General features: G+C 51.1%; 1 long non-coding RNA gene across 1 annotated transcript; it reads left to right on the forward strand.

Annotated features, from left to right (window-relative positions):
- Nucleotides 1-12018: 12018 nt before the first annotated feature.
- On the forward strand, nucleotides 12019-12897 carry LOC138646039 (uncharacterized). The gene is made up of 3 exons (XR_011314821.1): nucleotides 12019-12153; nucleotides 12276-12421; nucleotides 12659-12897. It is a non-coding gene; the product is annotated as an uncharacterized lncRNA (long non-coding RNA).
- The last annotated feature ends 8435 nt before the right edge of the window (nucleotides 12898-21332 follow it).

A 21332-nucleotide genomic window follows, 5' to 3' on the forward strand; every position in this document is an offset into this window, starting at 1 on the left:
GCAGTGACAGCCTGCACAGGCACCTCACTACACCGCTCCGCGCATTGCACAGCAGTGACAGCATGCACAGGCACCTCACTATACCGCTCCGCGCATTGCACAGCAGTGACAGCCTGCACAGGCACCTCACTACACCGCTCCGCGCATTGCACAGCAGTGACAGCATGCACAGGCACCTCACTACACCGCTCCGCGCATTGCACAGCAGTGACAGCATGCACAGGCACCTCACTACACCGCTCCGCGCATTGCACAGCAGTGACAGCCTGCACAGGCACCTCACTACACCGCTCCGCGCATTGCACAGCAGAGACAGCATGCACAGGCACCTCACTACACCGCTCCACGCATTGCACAGCAGTGACAGCATGCACAGGCACCTCACTACACCGCTCCGCGCATTGCACAGCAGTGACAGCCTGCACAGGCACCTCACTACACCGCTCCGCGCATTGCACAGCAGTGACAGCCTGCACAGGCACCTCACTACACCGCTCCGCGCATTGCACAGTAGTGACAGCCTGCACAGGCACCTCACTACACCGCTCCGCGCATTGCACAGCAGTGACAGCCTGCACAGGCACCTCACTACACCGCTCCGCGCATTGCACAGCAGTGACAGCCTGCACAGGCACCTCACTACACCGCTCCGCGCATTGCACAGCTGTGACAGCCTGCACAGGCACCTCACTACACCGCTCCGCGCATTGCACAGCAGTGACAGCCTGCACAGGCACCTCACTACACCGCTCCGCGCATTGCACAGCAGTGACAGCCTGCACAGGCACCTCACTACACCGCTCCGTGCATTGCACAGCAGTGACAGCCTGCACAGGCACCTCACTACACCGCTCAGCGCATTGCACAGCAGTGACAACCTGCACAGGCACCTCACTACACCGCTCCGCGCATTGCACAGCAGTGACAGCCTGCACAGGCACCTCACTACACCGCTCCGCGCATTGCACAACAGTGACAGCCTGCACAGGCACCTCACTACACCGCTCCGCGCATTGCACAGCAGTGACAGCCTGCACAGGCACCTCACTACACCGCTCCGCGCATTGCACAGCAGTTACAGCCTGCACAGGCACCTCACTACACCGCTCCGCGCATTGCACAGCAGTGACAGCCTGCACAGGCACCTCACTACACCGCTCCGCGCATTGCACAGCAGTTACAGCCTGCACAGGCACCTCACTACACCGCTCCACGCATTGCACAACAGTGACAGCCTGCACAGGCACCTCACTACACCGCTCCGCGCATTGCACAGCAGTGACAGCCTGCACAGGCACCTCACTACACCGCTCCGCGCATTGCACAGCAGTGACAGCTTGCACAGACACCTCACTACACCGCTCCGCGCATTGCACAGCAGTGACAGCCTGCACAGGCACCTCACTACACCGCTCCGCGCATTGCACAGCAGTGACAGTCTGCACAGGCACCTCACTACACCGCTCCGCGCATTGCACAGCAGTGACAGCCTGCACATCCACCTCACTACACCGCTCCGCGCATTGCACAGCAGTGACAGCCTGCACAGGCACCTCACTACACCGCTCCGCGCATTGCACAGCAGTGACAGCCTGCACAGGCACCTCACTACACCGCTCCGCGCATTGCACAGCAGTGACAGCCTGCACAGGCACCTCACTACACCGCTCCGCGCATTGCACAGCAGTGACAGCCTGCACAGGCACCTCACTACACCGCTCCGCGCATTGCACAGCAGTGACAGCATGCACAGGCACCTCACTACACCACTCCGCGCATTGCACAGCAGTGACAGCATGCACAGGCACCTCACTACACCGCTCCGCGCATTGCACAGCAGTGACAGCCTGCACAGGCACCTCACTACACCGCTCTGCGCATTGCACAGCAGTGACAGCCTGCACAGGCACCTCACTACACCGCTCCGCGCATTGCACAGCAGTGACAGCCTGCACAGGCACCTCACTACACCGCTCCGCGCATTGCACAGCAGTGACAGCCTGCACAGGCACCTCACTACACCGCTCCGTGCATTGCACAGCAGTGACAGCCTGCACAGGCACCTCACTACACCGCTCCGCGCATTGCACAGCAGTGACAGCCTGCACAGGCACCTCACTACACCGCTCCGCGCATTGCACAGCAGTGACAGCCTGCACAGGCACCTCACTACACCGCTCCGCGCATTGCACAGCAGTGACAGCCTGCACAGGCACCTCACTACACCGCTCCGCGCATTGCACAGCTGTGACAACCTGCACAGGCACCTCACTACACCGCTCCGCGCATTGCACAGCAGTGACAGCCTGCACAGGCACCTCACTACACCGCTCCGCGCATTGCACAGCAGTGACAGCCTGCACAGGCACCTCACTACACCACTCCGCGCATTGCACAGCAGTGACAGCCTGCACAGGCACCTCACTACACCGCTCCGCGCATTGCACAGCTGTGACAACCTGCACAGGCACCTCACTACACCACTCCGCGCATTGCACAGCAGTGACAGCCTGCACAGGCACCTCACTACACCGCTCCGCGCATTGCACAGCAGTGACAGCCTGCACAGGCACCTCACTACACCACTCCGCGCATTGCACAGCAGTGACAGCCTGCACAGGCACCTCACTACACCGCTCCGTGCATTGCACAGCAGTGACAGCCTGCACAGGCACCTCACTACACCGCTCCGCGCATTGCACAGCAGTGACAACCTGCACAGGCACCTCACTACACCGCTCCGCGCATTGCACAGCAGTGACAGCCTGCACAGGCACCTCACTACACCGCTCCGCGCATTGCACAACAGTGACAGCCTGCACAGGCACCTCACTACACCGCTCCGCGCATTGCACAGCATTGACAGCCTGCACAGGCACCTCACTACACCGCTCCGCGCATTGCACAGCAGTGACAGCCTGCACAGGCACCTCACTACACCGCTCCGCGCATTGCACAGCAGTGACAGCATGCACAGGCACCTCACTACACCACTCCGCGCATTGCACAGCAGTGACAGCATGCACAGGCACCTCACTACACCGCTCCGCGCATTGCACAGCAGTGACAGCCTGCACAGGCACCTCACTACACCGCTCTGCGCATTGCACAGCAGTGACAGCCTGCACAGGCACCTCACTACACCGCTCCGCGCATTGCACAGCAGTGACAGCCTGCACAGGCACCTCACTACACCGCTCCGCGCATTGCACAGCAGTGACAGCCTGCACAGGCACCTCACTACACCGCTCCGCGCATTGCACAGCAGTGACAGCCTGCACAGGCACCTCACTACACCGCTCCGCGCATTGCACAGCAGTGACAGCCTGCACAGACACCTCACTACACCGCTCCGCGCATTGCACAGCAGTGACAGCCTGCACAGGCACCTCACTACACCGCTCCGCGCATTGCACAGCAGTGACAGCCTGCACAGGCACCTCACTACACCGCTCCGCGCATTGCACAGCTGTGACAACCTGCACAGGCACCTCACTACACCGCTCCGCGCATTGCACAGCAGTGACAGCCTGCACAGGCACCTCACTACACCGCTCCGCGCATTGCACAGCAGTGACAGCCTGCACAGGCACCTCACTACACCACTCCGCGCATTGCACAGCAGTGACAGCCTGCACAGGCACCTCACTACACCGCTCCGCGCATTGCACAGCTGTGACAACCTGCACAGGCACCTCACTACACCACTCCGCGCATTGCACAGCAGTGACAGCCTGCACAGGCACCTCACTACACCGCTCCGCGCATTGCACAGCAGTGACAGCCTGCACAGGCACCTCACTACACCACTCCGCGCATTGCACAGCAGTGACAGCCTGCACAGGCACCTCACTACACCGCTCCGTGCATTGCACAGCAGTGACAGCCTGCACAGGCACCTCACTACACCGCTCCGCGCATTGCACAGCAGTGACAACCTGCAAAGGCACCTCACTACACCGCTCCGCGCATTGCACAGCAGTGACAGCCTGCACAGGCACCTCACTACACCGCTCCGCGCATTGCACAACAGTGACAGCCTGCACAGGCACCTCACTACACCGCTCCGCGCATTGCACAGCAGTGACAGCCTGCACAGGCACCTCACTACACCGCTCCGCGCATTGCACAGCAGTGACAGCTTGCACAGGCACCTCACTACACCGCTCCGCGCATTGCACAGCAGTTACAGCCTGCACAGGCACCTCACTACACCGCTCATCGCATATTGCACAGCAGTGACAGTCTGCACAGGCACCTCACTACACCGCTCCGCGCATTGCACAGCAGTGACAGCCTGCACAGGCACCTCACTACACCGCTCCGCGCATTGCACAGCAGTGACAGCCTGCACAGGCACCTCACTACACCGCTCCGCGCATTGCACAGCAGTGACAGCCTGCACAGGCACCTCACTACACCGCTCCGCGCATTGCACAGCAGTGACAGCCTGCACAGGCACCTCACTACACAGCTCCGCGCATTGCACAGCAGTGACAGCCTGCACAGGCGCCTCACTACACCGCTCTGCGCATTGCACAGCAGTGACAGCATGCACAGGCACCTCACTACACCGCTCCGCACATTGCACAGCAGTGACAGCATGCACAGGCACCTCACTACACCGCTCCGCGCATTGCACAGCAGTGACAGCCTGCACAGGCACCTCACTACACCGCTCTGCGCATTGCACAGCAGTGACAGCCTGCACAGGCACCTCACTACACCGCTCCGCGCATTGCACAGCAGTGACAGCCTGCACAGGCACCTCACTACACCGCTCCGCGCATTGCACAGCAGTGACAGCCTGCACAGGCACCTCACTACACCGCTCCGCGCATTGCACAGCAGTGACAGCATGCACAGGCACCTCACTACACCGCTCCGCGCATTGCACAGCAGTGACAGCCTGCACAGGCACCTCACTACACCGCTCCGCGCATTGCACAGCAGTGACAGCATGCACAGGCACCTCACTACACCGCTCCGCGCATTGCACAGTAGTGACAGCCTGCACAGGCACCTCACTACACCGCTCCGCGCATTGCACAGCAGTGACAGCCTGCACAGGCACCTCACTACACCGCTCCGCGCATTGCACAGCAGTGACAGCCTGCACAGGCACCTCACTACACCGCTCCGCGCATTGCACAGCAGTGACAGCCTGCACAGGCACCTCACTACACCGCTCCGCGCATTGCACAGCAGTGACAGCCTGCACAGGCACCTCACTACACCGCTCCGCGCATTGCACAGCAGTGACAGCCTGCACAGGCACCTCACTACACCGCTCCGCGCATTGCACAGCAGTGACAGCTTGCACAGGCACCTCACTACACCGCTCCGTGCATTGCACAGCAGTGACAGCCTGCACAGGCACCTCACTACACCGCTCAGCGCATTGCACAGCAGTGACAACCTGCACAGGCACCTCACTACACCGCTCCGCGCATTGCACAGCAGTGACAGCCTGCACAGGCACCTCACTACACCGCTCCGCGCATTGCACAACAGTGACAGCCTGCACAGGCACCTCACTACACCGCTCCGCGCATTGCACAGCAGTGACAGCCTGCACAGGCACCTCACTATACCGCTCCGCGCATTGCACAGCAGTTACAGCCTGCACAGGCACCTCACTACACCGCTCCGTGCATTGCACAGCAGTGACAGCCTGCACAGGCACCTCACTACACCGCTCAGCGCATTGCACAGCAGTGACAACCTGCACAGGCACCTCACTACACCGCTCCGCGCATTGCACAGCAGTGACAGCCTGCACAGGCACCTCACTACACCGCTCCGCGCATTGCACAACAGTGACAGCCTGCACAGGCACCTCACTACACCGCTCCGCGCATTGCACAGCAGTGACAGCCTGCACAGGCACCTCACTATACCGCTCCGCGCATTGCACAGCAGTTACAGCCTGCACAGGCACCTCACTACACCGCTCCGCGCATTGCACAGCAGTGACAGCCTGCACAGGCACCTCACTACACCGCTCCGCGCATTGCACAGCAGTTACAGCCTGCACAGGCACCTCACTACACCGCTCCACGCATTGCACAACAGTGACAGCCTGCACAGGCACCTCACTACACCGCTCCGCGCATTGCACAGCAGTGACAGCCTGCACAGGCACCTCACTACACCGCTCCGCGCATTGCACAGCAGTGACAGCTTGCACAGACACCTCACTACACCGCTCTGCGCATTGCACAGCAGTGACAGCCTGCACAGGCACCTCACTACACCGCTCCGCGCATTGCACAGCAGTGACAGTCTGCACAGGCACCTCACTACACCGCTCCGCGCATTGCACAGCAGTGACAGCCTGCACATCCACCTCACTACACCGCTCCGCGCATTGCACAGCAGTGACAGCCTGCACAGGCACCTCACTACACCGCTCCGCGCATTGCACAGCAGTGACAGCCTGCACAGGCACCTCACTACACCGCTCCGCGCATTGCACAGCAGTGACAGCCTGCACAGGCACCTCACTACACCGCTCCGCGCATTGCACAGCAGTGACAGCCTGCACAGGCACCTCACTACACCGCTCCGCGCATTGCACAGCAGTGACAGCATGCACAGGCACCTCACTACACCGCTCCGCGCATTGCACAGCAGTGACAGCATGCACAGGCACCTCACTACACCGCTCCGCGCATTGCACAGCAGTGACAGCCTGCACAGGCACCTCACTACACCGCTCTGCGCATTGCACAGCAGTGACAGCCTGCACAGGCACCTCACTACACCGCTCCGCGCATTGCACAGCAGTGACAGCCTGCACAGGCACCTCACTACACCGCTCCGCGCATTGCACAGCAGTGACAGCCTGCACAGGCACCTCACTACACCGCTCCGCGCATTGCACAGCAGTGACAGCCTGCACAGGCACCTCACTACACCGCTCCGCGCATTGCACAGCTGTGACAACCTGCACAGGCACCTCACTACACCACTCCGCGCATTGCACAGCAGTGACAGCCTGCACAGGCACCTCACTACACCGCTCCGCGCATTGCACAGCAGTGACAGCCTGCACAGGCACCTCACTACACCACTCCGCGCATTGCACAGCAGTGACAGCCTGCACAGGCACCTCACTACACCGCTCCGCGCATTGCACAGCTGTGACAACCTGCACAGGCACCTCACTACACCACTCCGCGCATTGCACAGCAGTGACAGCCTGCACAGGCACCTCACTACACCGCTCCGCGCATTGCACAGCAGTGACAGCCTGCACAGGCACCTCACTACACCACTCCGCGCATTGCACAGCAGTGACAGCCTGCACAGGCACCTCACTACACCGCTCCGTGCATTGCACAGCAGTGACAGCCTGCACAGGCACCTCACTACACCGCTCCGCGCATTGCACAGCAGTGACAGCCTGCACAGGCACCTCACTACACCGCTCCGCGCATTGCACAACAGTGACAGCCTGCACAGGCACCTCACTACACCGCTCCGCGCATTGCACAGCATTGACAGCCTGCACAGGCACCTCACTACACCGCTCCGCGCATTGCACAGCAGTGACAGCCTGCACAGGCACCTCACTACACCGCTCCGCGCATTGCACAGCAGTTACAGCCTGCACAGGCACCTCACTACACCGCTCCGCGCATTGCACAACAGTGACAGCCTGCACAGGCACCTCACTACACCGCTCCGCGCATTGCACAGCAGTGACAGCCTGCACAGGCACCTCACTACACCGCTCCGCGCATTGCACAGCAGTGACAGCTTGCACAGGCACCTCACTACACCGCTCCGCGCATTGCACAGCAGTTACAGCCTGCACAGGCACCTCACTACACCGCTCCGCGCATTGCACAGCAGTGACAGTCTGCACAGGCACCTCACTACACCGCTCCGCGCATTGCACAGCAGTGACAGCCTGCACAGGCACCTCACTACACCGCTCCGCGCATTGCACAGCAGTGACAGCCTGCACAGGCACCTCACTACACCGCTCCGCGCATTGCACAGCAGTGACAGCCTGCACAGGCACCTCACTACACAGCTCCGCGCATTGCACAGCAGTGACAGCCTGCACAGGCGCCTCACTACACCGCTCCGCGCATTGCACAGCAGTGACAGCATGCACAGGCACCTCACTACACCGCTCCGCACATTGCACAGCAGTGACAGCATGCACAGGCACCTCACTACACCGCTCCGCGCATTGCACAGCAGTGACAGCCTGCACAGGCACCTCACTACACCGCTCTGCGCATTGCACAGCAGTGACAGCCTGCACAGGCACCTCACTACACCGCTCCGCGCATTGCACAGCAGTGACAGCCTGCACAGGCACCTCACTACACCGCTCCGCGCATTGCACAGCAGTGACAGCCTGCACAGGCACCTCACTATACCGCTCCGCGCATTGCACAGCTGTGACAACCTGCACAGGCACCTCACTACACCCCTCCGCGCATTGCACAGCAGTGACAGCCTGCACAGGCACCTCACTACACCGCTCCGCGCATTGCACAGCAGTGACAGCCTGCACAGGCACCTCACTACACCTCTCCGCGCATTGCACAGCAGTGACAGCCTGCACAGGCACCTCACTACACCGCTCCGTGCATTGCACAGCAGTGACAGCCTGCACAGGCACCTCACTACACCGCTCCGCGCATTGCACAGCAGTGACAACCTGCACAGGCACCTCACTACACCGCTCCGCGCATTGCACAGCAGTGACAGCCTGCACAGGCACCTCACTACACCGCTCCGCGCATTGCACAACAGTGACAGCCTGCACAGGCACCTCACTACACCGCTCCGCGCATTGCACAGCAGTGACAGCCTGCACAGGCACCAAACTACACCGCTCCGCGCATTGCACAGCAGTTACAGCCTGCACAGGCACCTCACTACACCGCTCCGCACATTGCACAGCAGTGACAGCCTGCACAGGCACCTCACTACACCGCTCCGCGCATTGCATAGCAGTGACAGCCTGCACAGGCACCTCACTACACCGCTCCGCGCATTGCACAGCAGTGACAGCCTGCACAGGCACCTCACTACACCGCTCCGCGCATTGCACAGCAGTGACAGCCTGCACAGGCACCTCACTACACCGCTCCGTGCATTGCACAGCAGTGACAGCCTGCACAGGCACCTCACTACACCGCTCCGCGCATTGCACAGCAGTGACAACCTGCACAGGCACCTCACTACACCGCTCCGCGCATTGCACAGCTGTGACAACCTGCACAGGCACCTCACTACACCGCTCCGCGCATTGCACAGCAGTGACAACCTGCACAGGCACCTCACTACACCGCTCCACGCATTGCACAGCAGTGACAACCTGCACAGGCACCTCACTACACCGCTCCGCGCATTGCACAGCAGTGACAGTCTGCACAGGCACCTCACTACACCGCTCCGCGCATTGCACAGCAGTGACAGCCTGCACAGGCACCTCACTACACCGCTCCGCGCATTGCACAACAGTGACAGCCTGCACAGGCACCTCACTACACCGCTCCGCGCATTGCACAGCAGTGACAGCCTGCACAGGCACCTCACTACACCGCTCCGCGCATTGCACAGCAGTTACAGCCTGCACAGGCACCTCACTACACCGCTCCGCGCATTGCACAGCAGTGACAGCCTGCACAGGCACCTCACTACACCGCTCCGCGCATTGCACAGCAGTGACAGCCTGCACAGGCACCTCACTACACCGCTCCGCGCATTGCACAGCTGTGACAACCTGCACAGGCACCTCACTACACCGCTCCGCGCATTGCATAGCAGTGACAGCCTGCACAGGGTTGTTCTGGCCATTTTTTTTCTGTGTTTTTGCTCTTTTCTCCTTTTTCAAAAAGCCGTAACTTTATTTTTCCTCCCATAGCACCTTTTATTTTACCATATAATTTACTGGGGGAAAAAAAAGAGAAAAAAATCCAAGTGGAATGAAGGGATGAAAAATAAAACATTTCTACATTGTTTTTTTAGGTTTTGTTTAATGGCGTTCTTTGTGCTGTGAATATGACTCAGTAATATGATTCTCCAGTTCAGATGGATCCCAAATGTATGTAATGGTTTTAAATTTTAGTGAAGAAAAAAAATTCCTAATAATAAAAAAAAAATGTTTATGTCGCCATCTTTCCAAGCTTCAAAGCTTTTAACTTTTTTATTTTTCCATTGATGGAGTTGTTAAAGGGCTCAAGCTGGCCTTTTCATTGGTACCATGATGGGTGCATACGACTTTTCAATCACATTTTATTTCATTTTTTCGAAGTAGATGCAGTGACCACCCAAAAAAAATTGCAGTTCTGGTGTTTTCCTTTTTTTCACTGTAGTAGTTTAATAGTTTTAAAGTTGTTAAATAATTTTAGAGTTTGATAAATAAGACCTTTACACACGAGGATACAACAACAACATCAAATATTTTCTTAATTTCTTTATTTTCTGATGGGAAAAAAATGGGTGATTTTAATTTTTATGTTTTTTTTAATTATTTTATAAACAAATTATATATATATATATATATATATATTTAATAGATAGATAGATAGATAATAGTTAGATGGATGATAGATAGATAATAGATAGATAAATAGATCATAGATAATGGATAGATACTGTAGATAATAGATAGATAATAGATGATAGATAGATAATGGATAGATGATAGATAGATAATAGATAGATGATAGATAATAGATAGATAGATAGATATATAATAGATAGATGATAGATAATAGATAGATAGATAATAGATATATAATAGATAGATGATAGATAGATAGATAGATAGATAGATAGATAGATAGATAGATAGATAATAGATATATAATAGATAGATGATAGATAATAGATAGATAGATAGTAGATAGATGGATAGCTAGATAATAGATAGATAGATTAATAGATAGATAGATTAATAGATAATAGATAGATAGATTAATAGATAATAGATAGATGATAGATAGATAATAGATAGATGATAGATAATAGATAGATGATAGATAGATATATAATATAGATAATAGATAGATAGATAGATAGATAGATAGATAGATAGATAGATAGATAGATAGATAGATAGATAGATAGATAGATAGATAAAGAAACAAGAACAGCACCAGCAATGTGGGTACAGAGTCTCCCAGGCATATACCAGCCCTTAATATATACAAAGAAGATGGAATCAGCACTTCTTGTTTTGTAGAAAAAATGCTATTTAACCCATTAACATCCAATGACGGATATATCCGACATTGGCCACCTCCCCACCTCCAGCGATGAGCCCACACCTTTTCCGGCACATGACAGCTGATCTGATCAGCTGTCATGTGCCCCTTCCACCCGCGCACGTTAACATGTGATATGGCGCTGTCAAACTCTGACAGCGGCATTTAACACGCACACGCAGGAAGCGCGTCACTAACGCCGTCTATCAGCGCCCGTGTCACGTGACCGAGGGTCGCTGATGGGTTGGCACGACAACCCAGGGTCTGCAGGAGACCCCTGTGGTTGTCATAGCTGGATAGCTATGAGTGGCGCTTATACCAAGTGGGCAGTTCTGCTACATAGAGCAGGGAGAATCCACACAATGTGCAGTGCATGCGCCGTGAGGATTCACAAGTCTGCAGTCACGTAAAGTGACTGCAGACTTGTACCCTAAGGTCGGATAACCCCTTTAAAAAGGGATAAAAATCACAGTGTAAACATGAAAAGCCTGCACACTAGGCCTCATTTATCAAAGCAGTCTAAACAATAATCTGTGCTTGTTGCCCATAGCAACCAATCAGAGCACAGCTTTCATTTATTAAACTGCTTTGGTAAAATGTTAGCCGCTCTGTGATTGGTTGCTATGTGAAACAAACACAGTCTGAATCACTAGGCTTTTTTAGTACCGATTCATCGCCATTTTTAATATCTCTGCTTGCTGTTCAGGAATGTAAAGTGCCGTTGTTCAGTGTCGCTGCTGTTCCCATCTCCCATAAAATGTTTCATTAGACATAACTGCAGGCCGAGTCGTAAACGTTGCCGAGGCAACAACATGCCGTCCGGCGAGTATGGCGCACTGGTCTTTTCACTGCCCCACATTGCGTTTCTCCACGCTCACTGTCAAATCAGAAGGAAGAGCACAACTGAGCGCAGGTAATTAAATGGGGGGCCGTGTAGCCCTGGACTTCATTCCCAGGCCGTGTATTGTGTCGTTATCCTAAATAAATTCCAACCCCCCAATTCAGGTACTAAGACCCCCCCACTTCCTCTCACAGATTCATGAGAAGCAGATTGCCAGAAAAGGACACCGCCAAATGGTGTCACATCCGCCATGTTGTACGCGCCATGGGGTGTGTGAGGAGGGTCCGGGACAGAGAACATGCAATAAACGCGGTGGAGAGACGGACCCGGACCCTTCAATGTGAGGGTACAGTACATATGGGAAAGCTGGGTGAGAAACAATAAGGCCACCATTACAGCTCCGAAGGGGTTGTCAGTCACCCAGCTTTTCCAGACTCCTGAATGGTGAATCTGTTTAGTTATATACAAGGGGAGATGGTGCATTACTGTAAAACGTGAAACATCCAGGAAATTACTTGTTTTTTAAATTTTATTTTGCCATTTTTATTTTTACATTTCTGCATTTTTTTTTTTCTAGACCGTAAGAGCCAATAAAATGATGACGGCGACAATGTGCCCAAGACGATGACAAATCTGCTTATACTCAGAAAATGCAGATCCGTACAATGGAACAATAGTCTTGTGATTTCCTTCCACGTGTCGCCTTGTGAATCACAGACACGTCCTGTCTGCAGACGTTCCGCCTTAAAGGGATCCTGGAGATCAAACTATAGTTAAATCATTATTTTGGGGGGGTTATATATTAAAGGAATTGTCTGGTTTAACCGTTGGAGACGTATTTCAGGATCATTTCCTTTTTTTTTTTTTTTTTAATGCAAAAATATAACCTTATTCTCACATGCGTGAAAAATCGGTCTGTATATCTGCAGCAAAATCTGACTGCTGATCTGCAGCGAAATTCATTCCTCTATATTGAAGAAGGGGGAATCTGCAATGAAAATTTGCACCATAAATGACCTTTTAGCAGGTTAGTTTCTGCACTCAAATCTCCTCCCCGTGTATGGTACTTTATCCAGCTGCGGATTTTCCGTGCGCAAATCTGCATGGAAAATCCACTGCAAAGTTACGTCATGTAGATGTCCTCTTATGGGGGGGGAAGCCTTAAAGGGGTTATCGGAGCACATTACTTAACCACAGGATAGGTCACACGCGTCCAATCACTGGGGGGCACATACTTTCGGTCATGTATTATACAAAGCTCCCAGTGGATCGGATATGGAGGAGGCATTAGATTGTCAGCTCCTCTGCCGCAGGGACCTGTACGTATGATACAGGCGGAGGACGGTAATAGTCCCCTGGATGATATAATGGGGCAGGACCAGATGTTTGCACGGATCGTCCCTCCTTCTTCCTGTAGTTGTCCCTCGTGAGGTCAACATCTGCAGATGATTAAATGCGATTGGACGAGAAGAAAAAAAAAAACAAGATAACGAGCTCAGAAAATTCCTTGTGGTTTCATTTAATTTCCAGTTTACCCTCCATGACTTGGATTGGCCGCAGGACAGAACATGAAGATTCGCGATTATTAGGAAAGTTGTCAAAAGTAAATACCCCTCCCTCCCCCCCAATATAGAATTATCCTATTCAATTAATAGGAACATCCCTTTAAGGTATCAGATGAGGATATTCCAACCCCTGCTTGCTGTCAGTAAATATAACTGATCATAGTCCTCTGGTACAGATGCAGTGCTCGTTTCAGTGTATCGGAGTATCGGTAGTCTTTGATTGTGACGGTGAATTTACAGATCGCATACGGTTTTCAATAGGAATTTACCTGTGTGGTTGGTACAGGTGGAAACGGCAAAAACAAAAAACAACGCATTGGAAAATCACAGCAAATCGCGGAAAAAATGCATGTCACCGCGGAAAAAAAGCAGAGTAGAGAAATACCCGCTATATGGTGCTGTACTGCTGGGCCTATGGGCAGGTGACCTATCGCCTTACCATACATACCAGGCGCTACTCACAGAATTAGAAAATCATCAAAAAGTGAATTTATTTCAGTTCTTAACTAATGGAAAGTGGAGTGGAAGGAAAAAGTGTGGTAGAAAAAGGTGCACAAGCAAGTCCACTGTGTTTTATCAAGACCAAAGTCAGCGCAGCCGTCAACCAGGACATTGTAGAGCACTTCATGCTTCCCTCTGCTGACAAGCTTTTAGGAGATGGAAATGTCATTCTCCAGCAGGACTTGGCCCCTGTCCACACTGCCAAAAATACCAATATCTGGTGTAAAAACAACAGTATCACTGGGCTTGATTGGCAGCAAACTCGCCTGACCTTAAAGGGACACTGTCACCTGAATTTGGAGGGAACAATCTTCAGCCATGGAGGCGGGGTTTTGGGGTTTTTGATTCACCCTTTCTTTACCCGCTGGCTGCATGCTGGCTGCAATATTGGATTGAAGTTCATTCTCTGTCCTCCATAGTACATGCCTGCGCAAGGCAAGATTGCACCGTGTGCAGGCATGTACTACGGAGGACAGAGAATGAACTTCAATCCAATATTGCAGCCAGCATGCAGCCAGCGGGTAAGGAAAGGGTGTATCAAACACCCGAAAACCCCGCCTCCATGGCTGAAGATTGTTCCCTCCAAATTCAGGTGACAGTGTCCCTTTAACCCCATAGACAATCTATGGAGGAAGATGAGACACCAGACCCAACAATGCAGACGAGCTGAAGGCTGCTATCAAAGCAACCTGGGCTTCCATAACCCCTCAGCAGCGCCACAGGCTGATCTCCTCCATGCCATAAAGTAATTGATGCAAAAGGAGCCCCGACCAAGTATTCAGTGCATTTACTGAACATACATTTCAGTAGGGAACATTTCTGACTTTAAAATAATTTTTCAACCTGGTGTTATAAAGTATTCTAATTTTCTGAGATAATGACTTTCGGGTTTTCATTGGCTGTAAGCCATAATCATCAACATTAACAGAAATAAACACGTGAAATAGATCACTCTGTGTGTAATGACTCTATAGAATATATGAGATTCACTTGTTCTATTGAAGAACTGAAATAAATTCACTTTTTGATGATCTTCTAATTTAGTGAGAAGCACTTGTATGTGTAGTCAGTCATCTGATGCCACCTAGTGGAGATCTGCGGTAATTTCCTCTTAGTGTATGGTTTGCTGCTATCACAAATCCCAAAGGTAACTCCCCGTATGCAAATAATCCTTGAGAAACAGATTAGTGCACCCAGAGATGTAAATGTCCTGGTGGGCCAGGGGGGCTCTCTAATTAGAGGCTATACCTCTATTTACATATATATGGCTAAAGCAGCAAACTGAATTTTTTCAATAGGTGATCTCCGCACAATCATCCTGCTGCACGATCCCCAGAAAGTACAAAGCTTTCTACAGTATATAAAGAGCGAGCGCAGACTGATGATTGGAGGACTGAGCTATACTTACCATCAGAGGCTTCTACTAATGTCACCAGGCCGGGGCCTACAGGCAGATACTGATCACTGGGCAGATAATACAGGATCAGTAATGTATGTGCACAGTGACTGCACCAGCAGAATAGTGAGTGCAGCTCTGGGGTATAATACAGGATGTAACTCAGGGTCAGTAATGTATGTATGTACACAGTGACTGCACCAGCAGAATAGTGAGTGCAGCTCTGGGGTATAATACAGGATGTAACTCAGGGTCAGTAATGTATGTATGTACACAGTGACTGCACCAGCAGAATAGTGAGTGCAGCTCTGGAGTATAATACAGGATGTAACTCAGTATCAGTAATGTAATGTATGTGCACAGTGACTGCACCAGCAGAATAGTGAGTGCAGCTCTGGAGTATAATACAGGATGTAACTCAGGATCAGTAATGTAATGTATGTGCACAGTGACTGCACCAGCAGAATAGTGAGTGCAGCTCTGGGATATAATACAGGATGTAACTCAGGATCAGTAATGTAATGTATGTGCACAGTGACTGCACCAGCAGAATAGTGAGTGCAGCTCTGGGGTATAATATGGGGTGTAACTCAGGATCAGTAATGTAATGTATGTACACAGTGACTGCACCAGCAGAATAGTGAGTGCAGCTCTGGGGTATAATACAGGATGTAACTCAGGATCAGTAATGTATGTACACAGTGACTGCACCAGCAGAATAGTGAGTGCAGCTCTGGGGTATAATACAGGATGTAACTCAGGATCAGTAATGTAATGTAGGTACACAGTGACTGCACCAGCAGAATAGTGAGTGCAGCTCTGGAGTATAATACAGGATGTAACTCAGGATCAGTAATGTAATGTATGTGCACAGTGACTGCATCAGCAGAATAGTGAGTGCAGCTCTGGGGTATAATACAGGATGTAACTCAGGATCAGTAATGTAATGTATGTGCACAGTGACTGCACCAGCAGAATAGTGAGTGCAGCTCTGGGGTATAATACAGGATTTAACTCAGGATCAGTAATGTAATGTATGTGCACAGTGACTGCACCAGCAGAATAGTGAGTGCAGCTCTGGGGTATAATACAGGAGGTAACTCAGGATCAGTAATGTATGTACACAGTGACTGCACCAGCAGAATAGCGAGTGCAGCTCTGGAGTATAATACAGGATGTAACTCAGGATCAGTAATGTAATATATGTACACAGTGACTGCACCAGCAGAATAGTGAGTGCAGCTCTGGAGGATAATACAGGCTGTAACTCAGGATCAGTAATGTAATGTATGTACACAGTGACTGCACCAGCAGAATAGTGAGTGCAGCTCTGGGGTATAATACAGGATGTAACTCAGGATCAGTAATGTAATGTATGTACACAGTGACTGCACCAGCAGAATAGTGAGTGCAGCTCTGGGGTATAATACAGGAGGTAACTCAGGATCAGTAATGTATGTACACAGTGACTGCACCAGCAGAATAGCGAGTGCAGCTCTGGAGTATAATACAGGATGTAACTCAGGATCAGTAATGTAATGTATGTACACAGTGACTGCACCAGCAGAATAGTGAGTGCAGCTCTGGAGGATAATACAGGCTGTAACTCAGGATCAGTAATGTAATGTATGTGCACAGTGACTGCACCAGCAGAATAGTGAGTGCAGCTCTGGGGTATAATACAGGAGGTAACTCAGGATCAGTAATGTAATGTATGTACACAGTGACTGCACCAGCAGAATAGTGAGTGCAGCTCTGGGGTATAATACAGGAGGTAACTCAGGATCAGTAATGTAATGTATGTACACAGTGACTGCACCAGCAGAATAGTGAGTGCAGCTCTGGGGTATAATACAGGAGGTAACTCAGGATCAGTAATGTAATGTATGTACACAGTGACTGCACCAGCAGAATAGTGAGTGCAGCTCTGGAGGATAATACAGGATGTAACTCAGGATCAGTAATGTAATATATGTACACAGTGACTGCACCAGCAGAATAGTGAGTGCAGCTCTGGAGGATAATACAGGCTGTAACTCAGGATCAGTAATGTAATGTATGTGCACAGTGACTGCACCAGCAGAATAGTGAGTGCAGCTCTGGGGTATAATACAGGAGGTAACTCAGGATCAGTAATGTAATGTATGTACACAGTGACTGCACCAGCAGAATAGTGAGTGCAGCCCTAGGGTATAATACAGGAGGTAACTCAGGATCAGTAATGTAATGTATGTACACAGTGACTGCACCAGCAGAATAGTGAGTGCAGCTCTGGGGTATAATACAGGATGTAACTCAGGATCAGTAATGTAATGTATGTACACAGTGACTGCACCAGCAGAATAGTGAGTGCAGCTCTGGGGTATAATACAGGAGGTAACTCAGGATCAGTAATGTATGTACACAGTGACTGCACCAGCAGAATAGCGAGTGCAGCTCTGGAGTATAATACAGGATGTAACTCAGGATCAGTAATGTAATGTATGTACACAGTGACTGCACCAGCAGAATAGTGAGTGCAGCTCTGGAGGATAATACAGGCTGTAACTCAGGATCAGTAATGTAATGTATGTGCACAGTGACTGCACCAGCAGAATAGTGAGTGCAGCTCTGGGGTATAATACAGGAGGTAACTCAGGATCAGTAATGTAATGTATGTACACAGTGACTGCACCAGCAGAATAGTGAGTGCAGCTCTGGGGTATAATACAGGAGGTAACTCAGGATCAGTAATGTATGTACACAGTGACTGCACCAGCAGAATAGTGAGTGCAGCTCTGGGGTATAATACAGGAGGTAACTCAGGATCAGTAATGTAATGTATGTACACAGTGACTGCACCAGCAGAATAGTGAGTGCAGCTCTGGGGTATAATACAGGATGTAACTCAGGATCAGTAATGTAATGTATGTACACAGTGACTGCACCAGCAGAATAGTGAGTGCAGCTCTGGGGTATAATACAGGATGTAACTCAGGATCAGTAATGTAATGTATGTACACAGTGACTGCACCAGCAGAATAGTGAGTGCAGCTCTGGAGGATAATACAGGAGGTAACTCCGGATCAATAATGTGTGTACACAGTGACTGCACCAGCAGAATAGTGAGTGCAGCTCTGTGGTATAATACAGGATGTAACTCAGGATCAGTAATGTAATGTATGTACACAGTGACTGCACCAGCAGAATAGTGAGTGCAGCTCTGGAGTATAATACAGGATGTAACTCCGGATCAGTAATGTGTGTACACAGTGACTGCACCAGCAGAATAGTGAGTGCAGCTCTGTGGTATAATACAGGATGTAACTCAGGATCAGTAATGTAATGAATGTACACAGTGACTGCACCAACAGAATAGTGAGTGCAGCTCTGGAGTATAATACAGGAGGTAACTCAGGATCAGTAATGTAATGTATGTACACAGTGACTGCACCAGCAGAATAGTGAGTGCAGCTCTGGAGTATAATATAGGACGTAACTACAAGTTATGCAGAAATTATATAAATATGTTGTGTACACCGTACTGTCCAAAAGTTTTAGGCAGGTGTGTAAAAATTGCTGCAAAGTAAGAAACTTTAAAAATTAGAGGCATAGTTTATTTTTGTCAACTAACTAAGTGCAAAGTGAATGAACAAAAGAGAAATCTAAATCCCTTCAATATTTGTTGACCACCCGTCCCCTCCATCCTCAGTATCAGGTGATCGCCCATCAACTCCTTTGTGTCACTTGTATATTATGGAGCAACTGAGCCCAGATCTCGTGTGTATGAGGCTTGTGCGGATCCTTCGGTCTCTCGATGGGATCCCAGACAGATTATGTGAGTTATTGGGGGTTATTTGAGTTCTTCAATACAAAAGTGAATCTCATTATAGAGAGTCATTACAGAGTTATCTATTTCAAGAGTTTATTTCTGTTAATGTTGATGACACGCCGCACTGATGCAGTAATTGATGCACAAGGAGCCCCGACGAAGCACTGAGTGCATTTACTGAACATACATTTCAGTAGGACAATATTTCGGATTTGAAAATCATTTTTCAAGCTGGTGTTATAAAGTATTCTAATTTACTGAGATAATGACTTCTGGGTTTTCATTGGCTGTAAGCCATAATCATCAACATTAACAGAAATAAACACTTGGAATAGATCACTCTGTGTGTAATGACTCTATAGAATATATGAGTTTCATTTTTTGTATTGAAGAACTGAAATAAATTCACTTTTTGATGATCTTCTAATTTTGTGAGATTCACCTTTATCTGTCCCGTTGTGACTCCTCAGTCCTTCTGATATTTTTCGGCACCTCGGCTCCTGTGATTTAATGTATAGCTGAGTTGTTCAGTCTTGTGAGGGGAGTTGGCCGCAAATCTCCCATGAAGACGACGTCTCTAAGCTGTTGATGAAGGTACCGTAAGCTGGTCCCACTCCTAGCTTCCAGTCCCGAGCTGATGGCACTGCTGGACATCTTCCTATTTAGGAGGGAAGTAACGTGTCATCTCCCGCACAGTTTCCTTAGGTGACCACAAAGTCTGCAGCCCTCCATATTCATTTCTTGGCGCTTCTTCTAAACAGCCCATCTTCATACCCAGCTTGCCTCTGAAATCTTTGCCCGACTGACAGCTGGCTGATGCGGTATAATTACCTAGTGATTTGTCATGGTCTACAACCTGTGACATGAACCATTCATCGTCCTCACCTATGTAGGAAGGTGGTTGCTCCTCACATAGTTTTAAGCCTCCTGCAAAGCCGTCTCTGTTTTAGTTACTGTTCCAAACTACATATGAGGATGATTATCACCTGTCTGGCAGAACCGGTCACTCATGCACCAGAATATAATCCTACATTCTCCCATGTACAAGTGACTTAGAGGAATTGATCCTTGTTTCCGCAGATCGTGGCCTGATCCCCTGCAGAGAACAGATTATCCGCAGCGGCCACCAAACATAGCCCTGAACCCAGCGACTGAGCCGGCAGAAGACTAAAAATACACCCGCCACGTGGAAAAGGTCAATGTGAGGAGCGGTAGGGTTACTGCAGAGGAGGCAATGGGGTGTACACTGTAACATCATCCGGGGAGTAGGCAGGCGGCAGAGCGACTGGGGGTGACAGCAGCGCAGAGTATGTCAGGAGGCTTCAGCATTACCAAAACCATTACAGTCACCAAGTCTCCAACCCCAATCAGCTCTGCAGGAAGTCTCGTGGCTGCGAGCAGAGCATTTATGGCAAAAACAAGACCCAGACTGGCACCGCAATAGCAAGAAATAGCATGGTGGTGCCACAAGAGCCAACCTTCATTATATTCCCACCCCACGAACCAAAAGTATAAATCCAAACATGGCAACAACGGCTGAATGCAAATATCCAGGGAGAAGCCAAAATACCAGAAGGAAGGTTAGATCCTGCATCTGTTACCCACATCTAGCCAAAAAGTGGTATAGCGTAGCTACATATGGGGGCACAAACATGGCGGACCACAGGAGAGATCATGGGGCTGTGTACCAGTTGTGTCCAGCTGCACCCTCCATCCTCTGCACCAAGTAAGAAGAGGATACCGGCGGGAAGGGTACCCCCCGACTGAATGACGTGCACTGTACTGGTAACCCCCTCCTGGCGACCGGCTGGGGTCTGAGTCACAACTGCCACCGGAATACCCCGATAAAAGGGGATTATTTCTGCACTTGTGGTAAAGAGCAGCAACAACCCCCTGCCCCCATCAGATATATATATATATATTTTTTTTTTTTTTTAAGCACAGAGCCCCCCCCTTAACGTTCACATGAAGGTCCCGG

This window comes from Ranitomeya imitator, chromosome 7 (genome assembly GCF_032444005.1).
Source record: "Ranitomeya imitator isolate aRanImi1 chromosome 7, aRanImi1.pri, whole genome shotgun sequence".
Lineage (NCBI taxonomy): Eukaryota > Metazoa > Chordata > Amphibia > Anura > Dendrobatidae > Ranitomeya > Ranitomeya imitator.